This window comes from Rousettus aegyptiacus, unplaced genomic scaffold (assembly GCF_014176215.1).
Source record: "Rousettus aegyptiacus isolate mRouAeg1 unplaced genomic scaffold, mRouAeg1.p scaffold_m13_p_8, whole genome shotgun sequence".
NCBI lineage: Eukaryota > Metazoa > Chordata > Mammalia > Chiroptera > Pteropodidae > Rousettus > Rousettus aegyptiacus.
In genome coordinates, this window is record NW_023416311.1 from 76,807,566 (window position 1) to 76,834,092 (window position 26,527).

Sequence of the window (26,527 nt, forward strand, 5' to 3'; positions counted from 1 at the left end):
AAATCTTTTCCTCCACCTAAAATAGGTATGTCGAACAGAATAGCATGCTATGTAAGTTCACAATTCTTTATTAACAGATCAGAATGTGGGTCCTGAACTCTGAGAAGTATTGAAATATTATTCACATCGACATCTATCAAAGACTGAAAATACTGCCCCCAATCACGTGGTATTTAAACTATGAATAGAAAAGTCAGAGATTTGATCCCCAAATTTGTTTAGATACTAGGAATTAGCTTTTTTAAATAAATAATTCAAATATCACCAGAAAGCATTCAGAAGAGGAGAAAGGCAAAATAAAAGGAAAGTAAAAGAAACTGACTAAATCTCACATAAGCTAAAAGAGCACTTCCGCCCCAAGCCAGAGACTGATTTCTGACTGAACTCAATTTTGAATTTTCGTTTTCTTTGCAGGAATTTGTCTGTCCTTGTTCTCATCTCTAGGCAGTATAGAGTCAGTCAAAACTGCTCACTGAGGTTCCCTTTGCTCTTCAGACTAACTCACCAGTAACTTCCACCGTTGCCATTGGGTAAAGGGTTCAAATCTCCTTGGATTTCTGGCATATTCTGCCCATTAGTCTCTAAGGAAAACAAGGAGTCCCAGTTTTCTAAGCAAGTCTGCTGCTCTCTCCACTTTGAGAATTTGGGGGGCAGCCAGTGTGGAAACCACAACACCCTGCATTATGTGCAATAAATACCCCTCCCCACTCTCTCAATGCAGATGTGTGCAAACAAGGGCTAACAGCCAAGTGCTGTGCACCTGGGATGCTGAGGAGTTTAGACCACAAGAGTGGGACCCCAACCCTTGAAATGAGGGCCTTTTTAAAAAATTGTTAATGAATTTATTGAGATATAATTGACCTACAATAAATTGCATGTATTGCATGTATTTACAATTTAATAAGTCTGACACACACATGGAACTATCACTATATTCAAGGCAAAGGACATGGCCTTCGCCCCCAACTTTTCCTTGTATCCTTTTATAAACCCTCCTTCTCCTTCCTCCCTGGCAACCACTGCCTATTTTCTGTCGCTAAAGGTTAGTTTGCATTTTGTAGGGTTTTATATAAATGGAATCATATGGTATATACTTTTTCCTCTGGCTGCCTTTATTCAGCATATTTATTTTGATATTCATTCATGTTGCTGTATAGATCAATAGTTCATTCTTTTTTATTGCTAAATAGTATCCCATTGTATGGGTATATCACATTTGTTTTTCCTTTCACTTGATATTTTGTTTCTTTCCATTTTGGGCCTATTACAAATATGTCATGAATACTCACATATAAGTTTTTATATTAACATATGCTTTCTCTTCTCTTGGGAAAATACCTAGAAATGGAATGGCTGGATTGTAAGAAAGGTAAATGTTAACTTTTAAGGAAAATACCTAACTCTTTTGCAAAGTGTACTATTTTATATTTCTACCACTAGCATATGAAAGTTCCAATTCCTCCACATCCATACCAATACATGTGTTTGACATTTTGACAGGTATATAGTGGTATCTCACTATATTTTTAAATTTCTGAAATGACTAGTGATATTGAGCATCTTTTTATTTACTTGCCATCCATATATTTTATGAAGTTCAAATCTTTCACCCATTTTTAAAAATTAAGTTGTTTGCTTATTGTTGAGTTTCAAGAGTTCTTTATATATTCTGAATACATATCCTTTATAAGATACATGCTCTGTAAATGTTTTTTTCCAGTCTGTAGAATTTTTTTCCTGTTTATTCTCTTAATAGTGTCTTTTGAAGAACAGTAGTTTTTAGTTTTGATCATTTGTTCTTTCATGGCTCATGCATTAGGTGTTGTATTTAAGAAATCCTTGCCTAACCCAACATCAAAAAGATTTTTGTCCTATGTTCTCTCTGGGAAGTTTTATAGTTTTAAGTTCTACAGTAGGTCTGAATTCATTTTTCCATTTTGAATTAAATTTTTGCATATGGGATGAAGTGTGGATCAAAGTTCCATGTTCTCTCTTTCTCTCTGTCTCTCTCTCATATAGATATAGAACTAGAGATAGAGATATATAGATATAGATGATATAGATAACCAATTGTTCCAGCACCATTTGCTGAAAAGACTATGTTTTATTCCCTGAACTGTCTCTACATCTTTAAAAACAATTGTCTATATGTGGGTCTATTTTTGGACTTTTTGATTCCATTGATCTATTTTTCTATCAGTATTCCAGTATCGAACATTTTGGTATTGATTACTAGATCTTTATAGTAAGTTTTTTGACATTTTGATCTTTAAATTCTCTTTGCGGGTATATATTTTTAAAATAATTATCTGCTACTCAGAGATTGAAATACACAAAATTTATTTGTGTATTTCATCTTTAAATGACTCATTTTAAGTAACTTCTAAAAATAAATTAAAAAAAAAATTTTTTTCTTATCTATGTATCAAGGTGAACGTCTGAAACTACTTTGGACTTGCTTTTACTTGTGGTCCCAAGACGATGGGAGCCAACTACTCTCACACCTCAAAATGAGTTTGGTGGACCACCAGGCAGGACTAGCAAAGGAAGTGTTTATACTTCTTGGACACACCAAGACATGAAGATTTAATTTGAAGCATGAGATCAGAGAGAAATTTTCTCTAGTAGAACTGTATGACTTTCATGCCCATATCCTCTATGGGGAATCAATGGGGTGCTTTGTCTTTACCTCAAGCCTAGAGACATGGTCTTCATAGGAAGCACTCAATGTATATGAAATGCATCCCTTGGAGCTTATGGCACAGTGGACTGGGTCTGACTCACATCTGAAAAATGGCTGTTGTTAAAGCTGGCTTCTAGGGAAGTAATGACAAGAATGCCATGCTTTTGGAAAGTAACTAAACTGCCACCAGTGATGGACAAAAGATGAGTATTTCAAGTAGATTAGATAGAGAAAGAGAGAAAATAAAAGAAGGAAGAGGAAGTGACAACAAGAAGTTATCTTAGATCCTGCTCAAAATGTCATCCTAGAAGGTGAGGAACTCTCAGCAAAAAGAGGCTGAAGGTGAATAGTCAGATGCTCCAGGAAAGAAACCCTAAGCAAACCATTAGTGACCAGTCAGTGCAGGGACATTCACCCACCTCAAGGGAACTGAGAGATCTCCAACAATTCGGAGGAAGTCTCTGAAGAATCCAGAAACTGTTGCCCTACAAGACAGTCAGCTTTGATCCCTTTCTGAGCTCTCACAGTGCCAATAACAGTTCATGGCACTACCAGTCAGGTAACACACTTCCTGCCCCCTTACCTTCATTCCACGTCCAACTTGGATACTACTAAAAGTGTAGCTAATGGGCTAGGGCGGAGGTCCAAAAGCTCAGGGAGAAAAATACAATATAATTAGCCATCCCACTTTCCACATTGCTAAACTGCAAACTAAAAATTCAGTTATAATACTGGATCAAATATATTATTTACTCAACTGAGTCTATTTTGAGTGCTCAAGAGGCCAGAGCCAGCAGATAGGCTACGGAATCTACATTAAACTTTCACTTGAGAGGGCAAAGAAAAATAGCCCCACAGAATGTAGAAGCTATTATGACACAACAAACTTGATTTAATGATTCTACTTTAAGAATTTATCTTTTTCAACGTCAAGTTTACATCTAGACATACAGAGGTATTTGTACTTCTGGAAGCACATAAAAATAGATCCAATTTTTCTCCCAGATACTTTATATTTATTTAGCCACATATTCATTCACTCCAAGTTACTGTATTAGGTGCCATTGGGATATAAAATTTAAAAGGTAAATGCTTTTTTAGTGAGGAACTGGCATCTTGACACTTTGAAAACCAATACTAGTTGTCCTTTGCCTGTTTTAACATGCCCTAGATACATGGTAAAAATAAGTTAAATAATATTAGCAGGAGGCTGCCTAGATTGCTAGAAACATAAGCCAAATTCCAGAGAACCAAAAGGGAGCTTCTGCCCTCTTTGCAGTCACTTTTCCTTCCATGACAAAGTAGGGAGTTAATACAGATATGTGGCCACATGATTTATTGCTTGCACTGACAAAACAAGAATCAGTGGAAGCAGCAATAGGACAGACATACTCAGCAACTCTCCTAAGTATGTTGAACAAAAGTTAACCCTCTAACACACAACCCCAAATCCTCTCCTTCATGTTCACCTTCATCCATGCTATAAACCCAACTCATCCTTCTCCTCAGATGGTTTTCCAAGATAGACCTAGCTAGCCTCCAGGCAACACCATTTCTGATTACTTTTGACTGACTTGTAATGTAGATTTTTCCCTCGGTAGAAATTCATTAGTATAAAATACGAGGACTGCTTCTAGCCCAGAAGAAACAAGGCACATCCAGTCTTGCTCTATGTAGGCAAACTACACTCTTATTCACCTCATAGTTGTGGTTAAGAGAATGAAAACCATAACACCTACTTTCTCTCCTTGCTTATTTTTTCTATACATAAGATCATGATCTATACCAGTATCCCGAAATCTACTAACTTTACACTTTCTATATCTACTAGCTATTCCTGATCCCTCCCTCCCTTCTTCCATTATAACAGCTTTTCTTTCTCATCAATACTATCTATTTAAAAGAGAAAACTATTTGAATCTCAGAATATTTATTCTCCTGTTTAACACCTAAGATGCACATTTTACTAATAATTTTGTACATAATATTTTATAGGCATGGTTGATGCCTAACAGGAAACCTAAGATGGTAAAAGGAATATGAGTAAACTTAAAAATTTTTTTCTGTCTGATTTAGTGAGCATTGTGAAATCTTTGCTCTGATATAGTATCAGTCAATTTATTTCACTTACTCAGTTTTTCTTAAACTGATGTTAAAATGAATTTGCACATATTAAATGGGGCTGGGAATTTGGAGGTAAAGAGATGTAAGTATCGTATGTTTGTGTGTGTGCATACACACATATTTTATATAAAAATTATATATATATATAATTTTATATGTATACATAAATTAATGTGTCCTGAAGTAATCCACAAAGTAAAAGTGACAGAATTTGCTAAGCTTGTGAGATACTTAAGCTACCTAGTGGACTACAGTCTTCTACAATTGAATGCTATGCATTATTCATGTACCTATATAGCATCCACAGTGATCGCCAGTCCATTTATAACTGGTACCAATGACACCAAAATACAAGAAATGTCACATTCATTACTTTCCAAAATCAAATTAAATGCAATTCAGGTTCCAAATGGCCAAGGCTGACAAGGAGAACCAGATCAATCAGATGCCAACAATGCCTTATAACATGGGACCAAAAACAAACCAGCAAAAACAAAACAAAACAAAACAAACAAAACAAACACAAAAAAGCACCCCCAAAAATACAACAACAATCTCACTAGAGATCCATTAGTATAAAAACTCAATAGAAATACATAATCTAGAAAACTGATAAGGCTTCAGGTTCCTGTCCCCCATGCAAAGGCTGTCAGTGTCCAGGATCCATGGCTGCCCATGTGCCTTCACAATCCAGGTTCTGCCTCCTTGGGGATGAGGGGTAGAGAGAGGGGCTACATTCTGATGGAACTCAATCTCCCTGACTTCCCAAACTACCACCCCATCCCTATACCGACCTCGAGGAATCTAATTGAATGCCTCCAGAAAATGAACCAGTGCTCCCCAACCTTGAGACAAAATCACCTATCAATAAACCCTCTTAGACTGTTTAACCAAATCGTCATGGTGATATTCCATCTCTGAAATACAAGGCTTATCTTGGAATTGTAGAGAACTGAATAAAAATCATAAGGGAAATAATGTTTCAAACTATATTGGTCAGAGTAACTCTAGTTATTATGAGAAATAACCCCCTCATATCCATGATTTAACACAGTAGAAAAATATGAATGGATAAAAAAAATTGTAATACATACACACACAGAGGAATATTATTAAGCCACAAAAAGAATGAGTTCTTGCCATTTGCAACAGCATGAAGGAACCTCATGGTCATTATGCTAAGTGAAATATGTCAGAGAAATACAAATACTGTATGATCTCTCTTATATGTGTAATCTAAAACAAATCAACAAGCTTATAGAAACAGAGAACAGATTGGTGTTTGCCAGAGGTGGCAGGGAGGAGAAATGGGTGAAGGGGGTCAAAAAGTAACAAAAAGAAAGAAAAAATATATTTTGTCAACAAATGGTTTATCAAACATTAAAATATTTCACTGCCTATTGGAGACCTGGAGCAGATGTTACCACTTATTTTGAAAAAACTAATACAAACAACATGTAATACTATTCCTAAGATTATAAAAAATTTTGAGTTTACAGATTGGTTCTCTAGTATAAGGAAAAAGGGTTTAAATAATTATAAGTTATATAAAATGTATAATGTATAAAAATTATTATATATGTAAAACAGAAAAGTATAAAATCATGATGGTTTTTAAATATGTACTTCAGTTATATGCAAAACATACAAATTACAAAAGATCATGAGCTTACACAAAGACAATTGCAAAAATGGTTTTCTCAAAATATTTTTTATATATATGGATTTTCTGGGAAAACATAGTGCTCTGCTCCACATAGTCATTCAGGGACCCCGGCTGACAAAAGCTCAGTTATTTTAGCTTATGCTTCCAAGATGCTCTGGGCATTAACATTCAGAAAATTGAAGATGGGAGCCAACATGAAGAAGGTACCCTGCTTCCTCTCTACCTTGGCTCACCAGTGTCACCCACTTATTCTTACATTCTAGTGGCAGAATGTGTCACAGAACCTCAGTTAAGTACATGAGCACTAATAAATTCTAAACTAAGAAAGCATATATTTTGATTTTATAAACATATATATGTTTTCCTTTCCATAGTGTGTGTGTATATAATTAGCCATTTCTGCTACAAATCACAGATAATCTAAAATTAAGATTTATCTCTCAGCTGTTCTTCTCATCTGGCAACAAAAATCTTCAAAGGGATAAAATATAGATGAGGGTAAAATGGAAAAAAAACTAGATCACAACTCTCCTAAATAATATAGAGTGACAGACAAGGAACAAGTCAGAAATTTATAGAGCAATCAAGCTGTCAAGAGCACAGGTAGAGGCTGGCTGGCTCATTTCCTTATTTTACAACAAAAAATTAGAGCCCAATGAGGTTAAGTCAGTATCCCTAAAAGTCAGTTTCCCTAAACCATAAAAATCGTTAATGGAAGAAATTTTTTAAATAAAATTAAGAAAAATCCTCAGATCCCTTATCACGTGCTTCTTCCACTGAAATTCATTTTTACCAGCTTCTGTTTTGTTTTTACGAAAGGACATAGACCCAACTCTTTCCAGTTATAACTTTAAGACTTCAAATTGCCCCTTGGGAGGAAAGATGGAGAAGGGAATTTCACATCCTAAACAAATCATGCCGACAAACACTTGTTCACTTCTATATATACCTATGATCAGGATATAACTTCATAATCCCAATGTCACCAGTTATCAGCAAGGCCTCTTTTCACACTTATGAGAGAATACCCTTAAATGGTCAAAATGTTCCCTTCATGAACCACACACATTTAATTTTGTCAAGTAACTTGTTTCCTTTTTGGCTGGATTCATACCCAAAACTGTTAATTTAATGCCAACAAGAACTGCATTTAAAGTCACTAGTGATTCATGGGGAAAAAAGCAGAGTTTCTATTTAGGGATGAGTCTGCTTCAGTATTAAATCATATTTTTTCAAAGTGGCTTTCATTGCATTTAGAGCAATATGCTTGATCTCCATCAGTTCATTGGATTGTTATTTATTCCTCACCTGAAGTCATCATCTCAGTTTCTGATGTTAAAATTTATTCCTATGGAAACAATTATTGTTGTGTCTAAAGACCAAAGGATAATTATTTCATGGGTAGCCTAAGTAGCAGGAACTGATGAAAATCTCAGTAACAAAAATACTATTTTTCATACTAAAGCTGTTAGTGAAATGTGTTAAAGGGGAGATGGGAATGAGAGGAAATAAAATGTCATTTGAATGTGTCTGTGGTTTCTTGAAGAAAACCTTTGTTAATCTTAATTGGAAAAGTAGAAGTGTGTTATGAGCTCATATTCCTTCCAGAGTGCTCCAGGAATTGCTGGAGGTATGAATTCACAGAATTTACCTAACTATCAGAGTATATTGGCCTATGTTAGTGAAAGGCAACTTGCAGCTCTTTCTGTGTGCCTTCTCTTTGCAGGAGGACATTCCAAGACAGTAAGAGAACCAGGAAGACTTACAAAAATGGTGACCAAATAGAATGTTGAATGGAATTTCTCTATTGATTATAAATCTCAGCTAAGGTCACACAGCAGAAAGCAACAGGTACTTTATACATCCCACATTCCAAAGAAAGCTACTGAGAATCTACAAAATACATCCCCTTGGCCTCACTAGTGAGGGTTGCTACTATCACCCTTCCATTCCCACCAGACTATATTAGTGTTTCTCACATTAGAATAAGCCGGACAACGTTTGAAAAATACCCAGGCCTGAGACCAACCAATCAAGTCAGAATCTCTGTGATTGTGCTCACTCATATTCTGTTAAAGGCTTCCCAGGTGATTCTAATATGCAGCTAGCATGGGAAACCACTTGTCCATAGAACAGAAGACTGAGAATCTTTGGAGTTGTACAGTATTGGCTTGTAGTGAGTGCTCTGGTTCACCCTCCCTCTCCAGGCCCAGGTCAGGGAACTTTGCATTGATGGTGCTGCTGGTTATGTTTCCCAAGGGACATACTCATATATTCCAAATAAACCAGCAGTTGGATACCGGCCACACAGCAGTCGTGGAAAGCCAGCGAAGGACCACAATGGGAGCAGTGAAGTCAAAAGACTTGGTCTTTTCTGTGATCTCTCTAATCTGCTCCAACCTAGGAGTAGCTAAACTCAGAAAAGGAAAAAAGGAAAGACAAACGGTGCCTTCATTACCACCAATACAAATTCCTCAAGCTGAGGTCTGGTTCGCTGTGGGTCAGGGAGGAGGTTAGTGCTAAATTGGATGTAAGAGTGAAGTTTTGACACAGACCAGATAAGACTGAAATTTTCAATATCTGAATATGACTGAAGACTTATAGTATGTACCCAAGATGCTGTTAAAGGATACAAAAAGAAAAGGCAAGCCAAAAGAACATGTTTGAAGGAAATGAGAGAAAAATAAACCATTCCACATTTGAATCCCACTTAGTTGAGACGTTCAATAACCCACTTGCAATCAATGGCTATACTTCCTACATAGATTAATTGCATCACAACTTGAGTTCATAAGAAAGGAATTAATTATAAAATCTCCTATGGTCCCTCTTTTAGTGATTCTATCATAGGTAAAATACCAAAGACTTCAAAAGAGAAAAAAGTAGATTTTTTTTTAGAAAAGAAGGAAATTTCAAAAGGGAACATAATACTTTTTCATTTTCTATATCTAACCCAAAAGAGTTGTTCTGGCAGCAGATGTGTAGGATGGGGCCCAGTGAGCTAGGATGAGTCCCTTGTGATCTTCTTACCCTTCTTTTGTAATACACAGATTAGAAGCAGCATCTGGAAGTCGCCCACTCCCTGGAGACTCACTACTGCAAGTGCTAGAGTGACTGGTAGCAAAATCACCAGAATGGAAGCTAAAGTTCAACTCAGCCTTTAAAACCTGAGGGAAATAGAGTGAAAGTCCATTCACAGTGCACTACTCTACAATTGTGGATTAGTGGGGCTTCCTGTTATCCAACCATGCTTTACTGTCATAAGCAACTCTCTTTCCTTTTCACCTTCTGGTCATTCTTTACACATGGGTGAGAGATGAAGGAAAAGTCATGGAGACATATACACCCAACTACAGAGAGCAGGCCATCATTCAGCTCCCTAGAAAAAGGCGCTGACTGACTCTAAGTAGTTGACTGAGCTATCCCAAAGGTGGTCATTTGGCCAAGTACAAAATCGAGGCTTTAACTGATGGCCTTAACTTACATTTCCTTGCATAATACATCAGACAATAAAAGAAAAGTCTCTCTCCATTGTCAAGTCCAAAGACTACAGAATGTTGACCAAGAGGCATCCCATCAGGCTGCCGTTTTTATGTTTTTTCAATCAACCAATGGAATGCCTTTCATAATCACTAACAGGTAAAACCCAAAAAAGGTGTATATCATCTACTAGAAGACTGTTGGGAAGATGGATAGATGGGTGAATGATTGAACTAAAATAAAAATAAATGAACAGAAAACATCCATGTGCCAGTGAGGGCAAGCCCAGAGCAATGCTCTGTTAGGGGTGGGGCCTAAGGGAAGTAAATTAAGGAAAAGGTACCATAGAGAAAAACGATCTAGAAACAAAATTTATATCATAGCTTTGCCCAGAACTACTAATAATTATTATTACCGAAGCACAGTTAAGTATCTTTCCTTCTAAAGGAGTAAATTTCAAGTCTTTCTGCTTAATGATCTAAAGTTAAATAGCCCTGATTTGGTCTTGAAAGGTGACCTAGCCTTGATCTTCCCATTTAAAACTGTTAGGCAATTTTTTCCTTAATCCACAGCTGGCAAATTATAGTTTCAATATTTGAACCAGACATGAACAACTTTTTACACAATGAAATTTCAACTAAGCAAGTTCTCGGAACTCAAAGATTTCTCACAAATAGGCATATTCTAAAAATCCACTTTTGATAAAGTTAATGGTGAGTTGTCTTAGATAGTTGAGCCTGCACATTTGAAGGTTTTGACAATGCTGAATGCTGAATTTGTGACTTTAAACACAAGTTCTGGTTATTTTAAGCTATTCCTGTCTTCTTGATGGTACTGTAATGAAAGAAACTCAGAGTTTTTATTCTCATAAGTGTTTCCAGCAAAAAAAAAAAAAAAAAAAAAAAAACACCTCATTTGTAGAAATTTTCCACTACCTGATAAATGTATTCATCCCCTCAAAATGATCAGTTCACAAGAATATTCACCAATACATACAGAGCGAAAGCCAACTACTCAACTTAAATCCTCATTAATCAAAAATTACTTACTTTTCCCAATATCCGGAGAAATTATCATATAATCATCTATTGATGGATGTGTATCCAAAACCATTCAACATGCTCATGAATCTCTGATCAGGTGAAGGAGGCCATCGGCTTCCAGTGAGATGCAGCAAATGTGAAAGGCCATTCTAACTGGGTGTCTCCAGGCACTGAGGACCTATTTAGATAACTTAAGAAGTTCCCCCAGAATTTAAGATCCTAAAATACACATTGCATTTGTCTGAAATGCTACATTTGAGCCATTCTTTTGGATTAAGAAAGGGCTTTGGAAGTAGATAGAACTGGAATCTACACGACTGGGGAAAATTTTTCTCCCAGTCCTCATATGGAGGGCCTCTTCCTAGAATGATACACTTCCCTCACCCCATACACTCACTCCTTCCAGTGGGGCCATTTGGAAGAGGAAACTATCCTCGCCACACTCTCCCATCCTTTTCAGCAATAAACAGATCACATGAACCCTAATACTATTTTTTACATTATTTAAGTAAACTTTTTATTGGAGTACAACATACACACAGAGGAGTACACAAGGATACAGGTCAATGAATTTGTATTGAGTAAATATACTCATGAAACCACCAGCCAGATCAAGACGTTAAACATTACTAACACCCTCAAAGAATCCTTTGTGTCCTCTCTTAGTCACTTCCCAAAAGTGACTTTAAACATCAGAGATTAGTTTTGCCTCTTCCTGAAATGTATATAAATTGAATCCTGGAGTATTACACTCCTTTCATGTCCAGTTCCACATTACGTCTGCAAGAGGACGCACATTGTTGCCTGTGGCTTTAATGTATTCGGTCTCTGCTGTGTGACATTCCGTTGCATGAACACACCGTAACTTATCCACCAGACTATTTTGAGTTTGGGGCTATCACAAATAATGCTACCATAATTGTACTTGTATGTAGCTTTGGGTACATATGTACTAATTTCTGTTGGTATATACCTAATTAATTGCATTTCGACTACTGATAAAGATGAATCAATTCCCCACCAGGGGATTTTTTGTTTAGCTCATATCTATTGAATGACACACTGCAACATCTTTTGTTCCTATTGATTGGTTCCAGAGTAGATGAGGAGACATTACTGCCTGCAGAGAACTTGATCATAGCTGTGCTCAGCTGGAGAAAAAAAGTGACACGGCCGCCCAGTGGGCTCATTTAGCTAAGATGGGATTTCGTGAAAGAGAACAGCACCTATTATAAATAGAAATGAACTGTATGATGAGGTTAGATTTGATGGAAGAGACCAGACTTTTCTGAGGGATACCTAGAGCATGAAATGAAAGGTTGGGCCTCACCTACTATCTGCCTGGCTCAACGAAAAGCCTGGGGATTAGTGTGAAAGGCCAGAGGCTTAGAGAAGACAGAAACAGCAGCCACACTCTGGTTTGTGTTGTTTGGGTTGTGTTTTGCTATCTAACTTTGTGCTTCAACAAGCCAATGGGGAAGAGGGAAACTACCTTGAGATGTGCCAAAAGACACAGAGTCACTCTCAGCCAGAGTTGCCCAAAGAGTAGTCAGGGGAGCTGACTCAGCCAGTAAGCTAGTTTAGAAGACACACTTCACAGTAGAAGCTTCTGTGATGAGTGTCAATGGGAGATCACAGCAACACGGAAAATTTGCAGAAATGATAATAGAGGTCCTCTATATCATGGTACAGTCTGCTTCACCATTTTTGACAGAGGAATCACTAATGCTCTTGCTTTCACAGGCCCCTGTGCAGGACTTTGACACACTTCCTCTAAGCTGACCTAGCTCCTGCTGCAAACGTCAAACTCACCATTGTAGCTGGCCATGAATTCTTCCAACGACTATTCTGTTAATAAGTTAAACGACAAAGTAATTTTTAAGCATTTATGGAAATGATTGTGAAGGTTAAAAAAAAAGAATGCCATTTATAGATAAGCTAAGAGAATGCTCACATGCCACTTCCATCACCACAAATGAGGTCCAGTACCCTCTCACAAACTGAGAAACCAACCCTGAATCCTGGGTCTGGCACAGAAGATGCCTAAACTCCAGATTCTTTCATTAAACAAAGATGTATTCTAAAGTATTTATTGGGAACTTTATATTTGCCAAACAAGAGGTTACCAGCAACAGAGAAGCACTTTCTGCAGTTAGAGATCTCTCTTCTGAGTAACTGTGTAGAGAACCTCACCACTCAGATAGCATTCGGTAGAGCACTCATCCTTTAAGACACACTGATGTAAAATGGTCCTGAGGTCAAGTAAGTCTTGGAAATCTTGCCAAGCATATCTCTTCTTGGAAATTCACAATTTAGTACATTAACATCTCCGAGAACTTCTGTAATCAATAAGTTTGCTGCATTTTCTTTAACCTAACATTTGCCATACTTATTTGATTTTGGAATCCTTTTCAATGTAACATGGTACTCCTAAGAAATGATGTTACTAAAAGCCATTCATGAAAGAGACGTTAGCTCATCCAGGCAGCTTGTGTTGGATTGCCTTCCCTATAACCAAACAGTTGAAAGAGAGACCTGGGTTGGCATTTGTTTCTAAGGACTCACTGCACAGGCTTTTCCTCATTTCTAAATAAGCAAATCACTGTGTGTTCCATCAAACTCAGTTTCCTCAACTGTTAAATAGAGAGTACATATTAATATACCTAATCTGAAAAGTCATTGCATTAGAGAAAATGTATATTAATCCTTAAATAAAGACACATGCACAGAGAGAGTGGTATTCATTATTATTACTAAACCTTCATAAGCTAGTCTCCCTTCATGAGAACTAATTCTCTAATGATGTAAGTACACTGTTCCCATTTGAGATCATAATCTTTAGGTCTACTGGCAAGTGAGGGAGATTTTGGCACTTAGAGGTAGAACTAACTTCCTAAAAAGAACCACCTTTCTTTCAGCAATGCCTGCCTCACTTTCCAGATGGACACTAGTCAATAAAACTTTATGCAATAATGGAAATGTGTCTAGTGGCTTCCATACTGGGTTCGCAGTCACTTTTTCAGGAGAATTTTTAGAACAAGATAAACTCTTCTGAAACCATCTAGAAAAATCTCCTTGGAAGTCAAAGGGTAACCAGAAAAACAACCAAGCTTTCTCAGACCTGGTCCATGAGTACTGACACCGGGTTACAAATAGTTTGCAGGATTGAGCATTTACATGGCAGAGCTAACATTAAGTAGCAGCTGCATCTCAAGCTCTCTAGTTGGCCAGCTCAGTGTTTGGTTCCTGTTCCTTTTCATTCTATAGATTTATTACAGGCAGTTTCCCAAGACACAAAAGCTTAATGCTCCTCTTGCCCCCCTCAACTTGTACCTATATTTGGTTGATGAATCACTTTAATACATACTAAAGAGTTGAAAAATAAAAATCAATGTATGTCAATCAAAAGAGCTTTAGAAAGAATCCTTGTCACTCAGCTTTGTTTGACTACAAAGGGAAATTCACTCATGGCCTAAAAATGTACTAAGTAGAAACATTAATAATGCAGATGCTAAGTTCTGATTAAACCAAAGTCATTGCCAATTGGTCTTATCTTCCTGACGTTGTGTCTTCTAATTCCACGTAATGAAGTGCCAGAGAAGAGGGCAGCCAGACAACTGACCCAGCCCACAAAGATGCTCGTGGCTGGAAAACATGTGGAACTCAGATCTCATGGCCCTTGCCCCCTCCATCTATCTTATTCCTATTCCAGGTTATCCCAGGGAACATGTGAATCTGAAGGATCTGTGTAGAAGGGGGTCCCCATGTTGTTCTGATTCAAGGGGCATGGCTAACAGCTGGCCTGACCAGAAACTTCTTCCCAACTCTGACCACCACAGAGATAGAAACCCCCTATTTTTAGCCTCCTATTGAGACAAGTCCTAGAAGACCTCTTTTTTAAAATCTGCAAGTGTCAAGTTGAGTGTTATATGCCATTAGCAGATATTCACAATTAGTATGGCTACATTATATCAGATTATCTGGCCTGTATACCTAGGAGCATTTGTCAAGAGGATAAAAGTTGACTTGGGGAGGGGAGCATGGAAGTTAAAGGTACTAAAGTCCCAAAGCAAACATAGTTCACCTCAGAGCACACCTGCATTCAACTGTTGGGAATGACAATCCAAAATTAAGCCAGCTTTGAGTTTTCATAAGAGCCACTGCCTCCCAACCAGCTCCCACTAGCATTTGGCTGCATAGAGAGAAAACTGACAAGTCTTCATTATGTCAATTATGTTATTATAAGGTTTTATCAACATAGCTATACATCCAGAGAGAAATATTGTTTATGAAAGTTGATATCTGCACTATCTCTCTCCATGGTAAGAACCGCTTCACTTAGCAGAAACCAAGGAATTCTGTTCCCATTCTTAAAAATTTTCCTAAAGCCAAAAAGATACTCCTCCCTCTCATCTCTAATAGCCTAGTTTCTCATAATTTGTGTAATTACCTGGCCCACTAATGACTCTTTCTAAACTTGGGTAGCATTGTCTATCTCTGAAAGTGTTGTGTCTTCCAAGGTTGGTAGAAAGAACATTGACCCACCTGTACACCTGATGTCCTCACCCACTCTGCTACTCTCTGCTTCCTCTTCCTTCATGAGTTGGATTCTCCTACTCCACAATTCCCTAAGTCATTATTTTTCTTTCCAATAGCTTTCCAAAATTCTTCTCTACACAGAAGATGAGTAATTAGGACATGTGAATGTCTCCTACAAACGAAATGCCCATAATCTTTTCTGATTCCAGTACACATCTGCCACCACATCCGGACTCCACAAAGCCCGAAACACGGCCATCACAGACACTCCCACAATTGTGTATCTCTCTATTCTCACTTCCTCACCATGACATAAGTGTTACATTTCAGACTTCAAGGCAGGCATTTCCCACCCCTGTTTTCCTTGGGATAGCACTGCTCAACAGAAATACCACGTGAGCCACAATTATAAATTTAAATTTTCTAATAATCACATTAAAAAGGTAAAAAAAAAAAAGTAGGTGAAATTTTAATGGTATTTTATTTAACCCGATGTATCTGAATAGCAACACGCAATCGAGATAAGATTATTAATATTTCACACTTTTTCTCTATTAACTCTTCACAATCCAGTGCATATTTTACATTGATAGCACATCTCAATTTGGATGCTTATATTTTCTTTGGAAGTACTTGGTCTCTATCTAGGTTGATAAAATTTACAATGGAAAAATAGATTCACATACCCAAACAGACTTAAAAGTTTTACAATAACTAAATTGGTATCCATTTTTTAATTTATGTTTAAATAAAATTAAAAGTTTTACCTATAGTCATCCTCACGAGAGGCTGCTCCTTCTGTAACTTCAGAACCAAATGGTGGTGTTGCATTTTTCCTTGTTCATCAATGATACTTGCAATATCTTATAACACAATCTTCTTCTTTGATGTTCATATTATCTTCTCCCTCTCATTGTCATCTATTGACTTCTTTATCATTCCCCTATATCTGTCAGCCCCTGGCATCCTCCCCTCTCTTTCTCTCCACTTCAAGTCATCCATTCTCTGGATAATCTCAGCGCTGTGTGACGTCCCAACCAACAGCAGGCCTCAGAGTTCGCTGACCTCTGGATTACAGCAACCTTCGACTCCTGTCCATTTCAGCTACGTACATCCACGGCTACCTTCTAGAGTTTGTCACTGAACTACTCCACATCTGAAATCGAATACTCACCCCATTCCATGTCCATGCTCGCCTAACCTCCTGGTCATTTCATTCTCTGTATAAAAACACTCAATACCTGGAGACTGCCCTTTCCTCCCAGCCTATAGTCTGAACCCCTGTCAACACAGGACAGCACAGTGAGAGGGTGAGGAACAGAGTTTGTGAAACCGGACTCCTGAGTTTGCACCTAACCACTGCTGCTTACAAGCTTTGTGTGAGCTTGGGCGAATCACTTAACCTCCCTGCACTTTGCTTTTCTTCTGTCTAAATGAGGATGACAACCCTGTCAATTAGGTTCTGTGAGAATAAAAAAAAAAAAAAAAAAAAAAGCCCTTAGCACCCTATAGTCATTACAGGGTAAAACGATCCTCTCCACAGCACACTCGACTCCCTTTGTCCTTTGTCCTTCTTCCCCACCCACTAGGCTAACTGATACCCAGATCAACGCTGCTGTCTGCCTTCTTATCATCTATACACAGGCAACTAAGTCCTACTGGAAAATTTTGACAAAGCAGTACAAATTGGTGCTACCACAAATGCTGTCTTGATGTTAGCATTACTGCGTGAGCAATTTACTTGTCTTCAGTCAGCTCTCTCCACCATTCCCCACACCAAAAAGACTTTTCCCCAATCAGAACTGAAGGGCTATGAGAGCCAGCATAAGCGCTAGCAAACCTCTAATGAGAAGTTACTGGGGAACTGAACATTAGTCAGAAAATGAATGGTTTGAGGGTTGTTTTTGTTTGATTTCGAATGGTAGTAACAGTGGTGTTAAAGAAAAATGTATGTAAATGGCCTCTGCCCAGCCTAACTCATCTCTAGAGGGTCAGATTTGCCCACTCAAGGAACTGGGATTTTAGAGTCAGAGACTGGAATGTGAGAGCAAAAAAACAAATTACAGAAGACATGGAAATAAAGATGAAGGAAAAAAGGAATTTTCTTACGAAAATGAGGCTCTTAGAAGCCAGACTGGGCAAACTCCAAAGAGACGTGGCACTGTCCCTGTTTTTAAACATGGTGTGGTAGGCTGAATAATGGCCCACAAAGATGTCCACATCCTAAATCCCAGAACCTGTGAATATTACCTTATTGTGAAAAAGGGAATCTGTGGATATAATTAAGGATCTTGAGTTAGAGAGAATACCCTGCATTATCTGGTGGGCCCCAAAGGTAATCACAAGTGTCTACATAAGAAGGGGGCACAGGGAGACTTGAAGTAGGAGTTATCATGACAGAAACACGAGATTAGAATGATGTGAAGAAAGGATTGGTTGTGAGCCAAGAAGCGCCAAGGCAGCCTCCAGAAGCTAGAAAAGGTAAGGAAATGGATTCCTCCCTGGGGCCTACAGAAAGAACCAGTCCTGCTAATACCTGGACCTTAGCACAGGGAAACCTATTTTGGACTTCTAAACTACAGAACTATAAGAGAATAAATTTTTGTTGTATTAACCCATCAAGTTTGTGGTAATTTTTTATAGCAGCAGTAAGAACCTAATATAGATGGGTAGTATGGAAAACCTTGAGCACTAAGGAGCATTTCCAGGTCTGGCCTGAACCACGAGGGAACATTTTGATTTTCTCCTTAGGCACTGGTGCTGAGATGAGCCTACAAAGACAAGTCATCAGGACAGCCCTGGACCAGTACAGGCCTGGGCCCAAAGACATGCTAACAGAAGGTGCCTCCTGGAAAGAAGGCACTTGCTCAGAGGGAATAGTGAGTAAGACCTGTTTGAAAAACAGATGCTTTAGGTTCTCTCAGAATTAATTGACTTCACATATCTCTAACTATTGGGAACCACACAGCATCAAACTGGATGGGGTATGTTAGAAAAAAACTGCTATATAGGTTTGTTATAGGTTAAATTGTGTTCCACCAAAATTGATATATCAAAGCCCTCATGCCCAGTACTTCAGAAAGTGACCTCATTTGGAAATAGGGTCACTGCAGATGATATGAGTTGGGGAAACCCTACTCCAATATGACCAGTGTCCTCTTAAAAATGGGAAAGTTGGACACAGAGACACACATGAGAACATCACATAAAGCTTAGAGGAATGCTGCCATAAGCTCAGAGAGGGGGAGCAGGGTCATAATGACACCCAGGTTTCAGACTACTGGCTGCCAGAACTGTGAGAGGAGAAATTTGTTTAACCCATTCAGTTTGCAGTATTCGTTATGTTAGCCCGAGCAGACAAATCCTGAAGGAAAGAAAAAAGAAAATGAATAAAAGTTCCCTGATTCGATGGACAGTGCTGGCTCGATGCAGGGCAAAGAAAGAGCAGGGCCAAAAGGAGGAGCTGGTTAAAACATTAAAGGCCAGCTAGGCCTGCTTGGGGACAAGAGGAGAGAGAAAAATGCACCTCCCAGCTGCAGAGACCTGCAGAAAGGGCTGTTTCCATTGCCTGATGCAGCCAAGGCTGTAAAGAATCAGAAGCCGAGAGAGAGAGGTTTGGGGGTCAGTGGAGAGCTCATGAGACCCTGGGGCACCAGTTGTGGAAGTACCAACCTCAGCTTCAATTTAGAAATATGAAGGTGATCCTCTAGCTGAAGCAACTGTGGGCACAAAGCAAGTAGCTCATGTGTCGTGGTACTGTCTGCCCTCCTCCACCCATTTCTCTGGGCACAGGGGCTCCAGCTAAGAATGCCTTGGGACCACTCGAGGATGAGTATGTTCATAAAAGCTGGGATTTGGAGACTGTGAGGAAATTAATTCGTGTCTGTACTTTATTGATAAGTTCCTTGCAAAACCCCTCACTTCCAATCACGGCACATCCATGAGAGATTGCTCTTAATAAATTGCAGGAAACTGATGGGTTTACAACCACAGCTCTAAGAAGGGGAAAGAACAATTCATAGAGAATTAGAAAATAATTTATCTGAGTGAAAAAGAAAACCAACTTCCCAACCAGAGTAGAGGCTCACTGAAGGAGGCACAGGTCTTCGAGAAGCAGAAGTCCCCATGGTACTGGGTATTTTCATCAGGTTCCTTCATGGGGTTGTAGATGGAAGACTGGTGGATTGTTGAGTTGTCCAGCAGCCCCTGGCCATCTCTGGTTATGGCCGTGCCCTCCCTTAGTGTACAGGCTCACAGGGTGGGAATCATCTCTTGCAGCTAGAACAGTCCCCATATATTCCACAGTACTTACTAACATGAAAAAAAAAATACTAAGCCATACAGACTCATAATCATTAGCCCAGAGCTACTATCCTTTAGAGCAGCCGTCTCCAACCTTTGGCACCATAGACTGGTGCTCCTATGAGAATCTAATGCCCGATGATCTGCGGTGGAGCTGAGGCGGTGATGCTAGCACTGGGGAGCGGCTGCAAATACAGATGAAGCTTTGCTCTCCCCCTGCACCACTCATCTCCTGCTGTGCAGCCCTGTTCGGGGACCAGCACCTGCCTCTGGCCTGGGGACTGGATACCCCTGCTTTAGAGGATGAAACACAAGGAACAACCCTTGATTACAGTCAACTCAGGAGCAGGGCTGAGGCTAACAAAAGCTTCATTTAACCCAACCCTTGATGGGCCACAGGTGAGGGAAATCAAGGATGTGGGTGTTTGATCCAGAGAATATTTTAATATTCTGGCTTTGTCTTATTTATTGTGTAATTCACAACCCAGAAGACATTATCTACTCCTTTGATATTTAAAATACATTAATTCAGGTCTCCTTTCCTACACTGGCTTCATATTAAAGGTCACTCACTACCAGCCCTCAAAGTCCTGTTTTCCTGGAGATGCCCCACCTCTCAGGGTCCTCCTTCTCATAGCTGTTCTCCTGGAGATTAGTCATTGTCCCTTGAATTCCCCATTGCCAACACTAAAACCAAACCAAAACCAAAACACTGGTCACTCAAGTCATAAGTACATGCAGCCTAAGGTTGCAGAAGTTCAGAGTTTGCAATGTGGCCAAGCAAACAAGTAATTTTAAAGTGAATATTAAAAAGCCCTATTCTAAAAGGGCTTGTCCACCTCTTCCACATGCTCCAAGCTCCCATAATACAGTGAGGCCTCACTGCCCCTCAATCTTATACACAGGTGTCCTAGAAGGACCCTACTTCTTCCAGTTTCTCCAGGAAATCACCTTCTTTCCCTAAGCAGCTCACAAAGTTTCTCCTAAGTTAATTCTCTCCTAAATTACTAAGTTTTTCACCCCAATACTATTCAGATCTGGTTTAAACTGGTTGATTAGTTTTTTGGGGGGAGGGGATTCTGCCCATTTTTCCTTCTTTTTAAAAACCAATTAGTGTAATTTGTTCTTTCTTTTAGTTTACTACTGCATTTGGCTTAAGTTTCTGCTTATAAATAAACCTATTTTGATTCACCACTCTATACCTTTTTGCTTTACATGTTTTGAAAAATTCTGACAAAGTTAAAAAGAAATATGAAGAAACCAACTGTCTCCACTTCAAACTTATAATAAGAAGTTAAAATTTATTCTTGCTAATAACCACCTAGGAAAGAGGTACTTAAAAAAATAACCCTTTTTTTAAACAAAAAACATTTCATTAACATTCAAAAGTAATTGTACAGAGAATTCAGTTATTTAATCACTAGCAAATTTTTTTCTTCCAATCTAGGAATTAATATTGGAACCTGTAAATGATTTCACAAATACTCGGACAAACACACCCAGTGCCCTTAAATTCGTTTCATCTCATTTAAATTTTTAAAAAGCGAGAGAGAGGAAATGAGATATTATTTTGCTAATGGTAGACAGATTGGCAACACTGTGTCCTAAGGAATTCTGAAGCTTTGTTTCTATCTCTTCCCTACTCCCTCCCACCTCCCTCAGAGGAGGCAGGAGCTCCTTGTACTGTATATATCTAATCAATTTAAAGAGTCAATTCTGAGTGGAGGTAATAGATTTAGTGAAAAGAATATGGACATATAGATATTTGAATACTGGCTCCGCCATTTCTAGCCATATAACCTTGTATAAGTTGTTTTGCCTCTTTGAGATTCAATTTCCCCATTCATTGCTTGGAGTTGTCAGAAAATTTATCCAGAATTTCAAAATAGGCAAAAGGGATTAGAGTATTCTTTCAGTGCGGCACTGTTTTTCTTTCTGTTGTCTGGGATATATATATTTTTTTTACTCTGCATGATCAGAATTTAACTTGTAAAATTTTGTCCAGTAAATCCTTACTGGATAGGATTCAGGACATCGCAACTTGGCATACTGAATATCTCAAGCTGAAGAAATTTGAGAAAAACGGCAAAAGCAGGTCACTCTGACCTACTCCCCCTCCTTTCCTGAAACAGGCCACACGACCCCCTGTGAAAGGTGCCTCTCCTGCACCCGGAGGAAGACATCCTGGTCCCTGGGGAGTTGGGGACTGAGAAATCTGTACACATGAACCTTGTTAAATTCATCCTTATCTCCCTAGTTATTCGTCACCATTTACCACTTCTAGCCCAAACCCCTCTATCTCGTCAATTCTTTGTGTAATAAGTATAAAAACTTCCTACTCTGGTCACCTCTTTAAGTATCCATTCTCTTATGAGGGCTCCCATGTACATGTAAATAAAATTCAACAAAATTTGTATGCTTTTCTTCTGCTAATCTGCCTTTGTCAGTTTAATTTTCATGGCCCAGCCATGGACCCTAACAGGGTTAATGAAAACTTCCTCTCCTAGAGGATGCAAATAGTTTTTATCCAGTGGGAGGCATAACCACAGAGATTATGGGTTTTGGCCATGCTGGACATTATACACTTTGTATCTTATCCAGTAATTATATCCTAACATTGTCTATAGGACACCTAGTGTCTTCAATGCTCTCTGAACTAGTTTTAATATCTTAATGGTTCTTTCATGAATTAATGAACTAAATGTTTGATATGTATTCATTTCATATCTGCATAAGACTTAGGGTTTTAATTTTGCGAAATTATGCCTTAACAGAGAGAAGCATTTCTATCTCCTTGGGTTATGAGAGCAGTCAATGAAATGAAATATTAATAATAAGGTTATTTTATTAATCACTTACGCTGTACCAGTACTGTTTTTAAACATACAGTTTACATGTACTAACCCATTTAATCCTCACCACCTTGTAAAATAAGCATAATCCCTATTTAATAGACAAAATTGTGACATAAAATGGTTGGGAAAGTTATCCAAGATCACAGGTGTCAGAGCTGCTATATAAACTCTTAGGGACAGTAAGGGACCAGAGTGCCTACTACTTGATGGAAGCCTTTCTCTTCCTTTTCTATGACCCCAGAAGCACCAGGACCCAGCTGTCCTTAACATATGCTCTATGAAGAGAATGTGGTAGTTAACAATTCATTGCCAGCCAAGCATTTGCTGAGGAGTCAGGAGGTTATCTGAGTGGGGCCACCTTCCCTCCTGCCATACTCTCAGCTAGACTGTGCCCCCAATCCTGCTTGCATAACGCTCAGCTCCAGATCACCTCCTCCGGGTATCAGTCCAGTGTCCAGGGAAATACTCCCTCCTCTGAACTCTGGCACTAGCCTTTTAGAAGTCAAATAGATGGTGCACACTGTTAATTACTCTGGCTAGTGTCAGGATCCCTCTTGAAACAGCCTGGTCCTTTGGTGACTGCTGGTAACTTAAAAGATAAGGAGAGGTCTAGAGATATTCTTGATGTCATGGTTATCAGAGAAGTCTCAGTCACAGTTCAAAACTGGTTATTCTGAACCAAGTTTTTAAAGAAGGGCGATAGAAAGAAAAGACAAAAATTGCTTTCCCACACACAGAAGACCATCATAACCACCCACACCACAAGAAAGACAAAAGAACATTGCCTGAAGAGACAGAGAAACCATCTGGCCTTTGTAACCTTCACTTTTTCTGAGAGACACTTTTCTAGGAGAGCATTCCTATCCTCTTTTTGGCACCACTTAGCATCTTGTGGCCTGTTGTCCTTAAGCACTGAAGGATTTTGACTTTTCTAGGTGTCCTGGTATGTTGGTTCCTCCTCTAGGCTCAGCATCAAAAGGTCTGAGAGATAATAGCCATGATTACAAGACTTCTGCATATCACCTGAGGGATGTCAAATACTCTAAAGTCAGGGGTTCCCAAAGTGCGGCCCACAGACCCTCCAGAGTCCCTGTGACCCTGTCAGCCAGTCCACAAAGTTAAAATTGTTTTCATGATAATAGGAGGACATTTATCTTCCTGTTTTTGACATTTGCAAAAGCAATGGTGGTAAAACTGCTGGCATTTTAACACAAACCAAGGCAGTGGCACCAAGTTATACTAGTAGTCATTGTATGCGCTCAGTTTTTAAAAAGTCAGGTTCACTTAAAAATCTCCTTGATGAGTCAGTAAAAAATAGCAATGTTAGTAAATCTCAACCCTGAGTATATATCTTCTTAATAAGCTTTGTGCCTAAATAGAACATGAACATAAAGTGCTCCTGCTATCTTGAGGCTGTCTCAAGGAAAAGCTCTTGCACAACAGAGTTTCAGGCTGGACCAGCTGCCGTCTTCAGGGAACACCATCTTTACTTGAACAAATGACAGACTGGTTGGTAGACATTTGCCGAACAACAAATCAAGTGAGCCTGTCACTTACAGGAAACCTGGCAGTATTTGTTAGCGATAAAAATTGAGCTCCCAAGCAAAAATAGAATTTTGGAAAACTTCTATCTACCCTATGACCTTGATAAGTTCGAAATACTTAAAAACTTTTTTCATGAGATGGGTAGTGATATAAATAATTGTGGTTTTTTGATATCATGTGACAAAATGTGTCAACGTTTAGAAGAGCCATATAACTTAGTGACCCATATTTTCCAAATAATCAATGCATAATGCTACAAAATCATGTATAGATAAAAGGGATCTAAATGAAATATAAACCAATTTTTAATTTTACTATACAGAGAATTTTAATGTACAGAGGACAAAAATTCATTGATGTGTTCTCAGATTCTATATGGCATGTTAACTTAAAGAAACTATCTCTTGCTGAGATGTGGTTTAGGATCAAAAATACATATTCACAATTATCTGAAAGACTAATGAAATACTTGTCCCTTTTCCAGCTAGATATACTATGAGATTCAGATTTTCTTCACATGCTTCAACCAGCAAAACAGATTAAAAGCAGAAACAAATATGAAAATCCAGTTGTCTTCTTTTAAGCCAGACTTTACAGGGATTTGTAAAAAATATGAAACAATGCCACTCTTCTCACCAAATGTTTTGTTTCAGCTGAGTTATTTTTCATAAAACATCTGTTATCTATGTTAATATATAATGGGTTTATTATTGTAATTCTTAAAGAAACATCTTTTTAAATGTCTGTTTTAATTTCTAAGATGGTAGAAATTGATGGATAAAAGCTCTTTAGAATCCTCAATGGTGTAAAGGGGACTGAGACCAAAGAGCATGAGACCTGCCCTCTAAGTAGAGAGTTTAGGTTACAAGTAGGTGGTTTTGTTTGTTGGGTCAAGAGGGGCCGGTGCAGGTCAGAAGTCTGTAACGCTGGCCCATCCCGGAGCCTATCTGCAGGCCTCTGTCCTTAAGAGAGGGAGTAAGAATACTTCCCACTCACATCAGAAGCCTTCCTAACACAACCTCTTAATTTATCCCACCTGTTCTTCTCTGCAGCAAAATATAAGCATCCCTGTGGATAAGAACCGTAACTTCCATTCTTTTGTGTCCACTAAATACCTTATAAATGGTAAATACTTTACATCATAGATGGATTTTCATCAAGAAAATGTTTCTCCTATGGAGCTGTGTTCTCCTAAAGGAGGACTCAATCGATTTGTTGTAGTGGCACTTGCACAACCTGGGGTGAAGTACACTCTGCCCCTTCTCTTCAACCCAAAGGGCCAGGAGGAAGAGGATTTCTGCCTAGTTAGCCAAATTAACCCAATCCAACCTTTTCAAGCTAACATTGCAACCAGATGCCTCACATTCTAAGGGCAATTTTGCCAGCCCACAGCACACTGAAACAAATTAACATAAGCACTGCAAATAAGGAGGAAGCAGTCGAGTTCAATAATATTACATTCCCATAGCGCTTCGGCCTTTCCAAATGATGTACACCTCTCACTGGATTCTCACACTACTACTGTGAGACAGGGTGGCCATCGTTAATTCCTGTTAACCAACGAGCAAATAGGCAAGGAGAGGCAAAGGCGCTGCCCGCCCCCTGACAACAGCTTGGGGCCGTCAGCGCTGGAAGCCGGGTCTCCTGACCCTTAGCACAGTGCTCTGTTTCCCTGTGGGAACTCTGACTCCTGCTATCATTTTGGTTTTGAAAGAAGCCAGGAGACCAGCGGCCACTTTTGCTCTCGCACTCTTGTTTCCTGTGCTCTCTCCTCTAATTCCCTGATTTAAAAGCAAGAGTCTTCATTTTTTAAATAAGTTTTATCCTGACCTGAAATATCTTCATCTTTAAAAATTTCCAATATGTCTATGAGATTCCTTATTGATATCACCATAAATCACAACTCAAAACTTGGCCAGAAACACAAACTTTACTCTGTAGTAGAGTAATGTAATTATGTGCCCTCTCTCTTATGTCTTGCCTAGTTAATATGTGTCAAAGTGCCAAAGTTATAACATACGGAGACATGTACATTCAGGCACTACATGTTCCTATATTTTCCAGATGGTTAGATACAGATCAAGCCCAGAGAGCACTTTCTAAAAATACTTTGCTATTAGAAAATATATGAGTTAAAAAACAACAACAACAACAAAAAATCAGGACTTTCTGTTTCATTTTATCATTTCAAGTGTCTGAAATAATAGTTCGAGGTCTAAAACACTAGCTGTACAGAATATAGATTGAAAGCCATCTGAGGTTCTATGAATAAGACAAGGGTGTTTATAAA

At 38.6% G+C, this 26,527-nt stretch overlaps 1 long non-coding RNA gene across 2 annotated transcripts in view; it reads right to left on the reverse strand.

The window, feature by feature from the left end:
* Positions 1 to 26,527, reverse strand: part of LOC107506357 — a 118,729-nt gene that overhangs the window by 74,541 nt on the left and 17,661 nt on the right. Inside the window, exon 1 of one of the 2 annotated variants that reach the window (XR_001595902.2) lies at positions 15,542 to 16,058. The exons of the other annotated variant lie outside the window; for it this stretch is intronic. This is a non-coding gene — a long non-coding RNA (uncharacterized LOC107506357). Of the gene's footprint in view, positions 1 to 15,541; positions 16,059 to 26,527 lie in introns of those variants that run through there. 2 annotated transcript variants of the gene reach the window in all.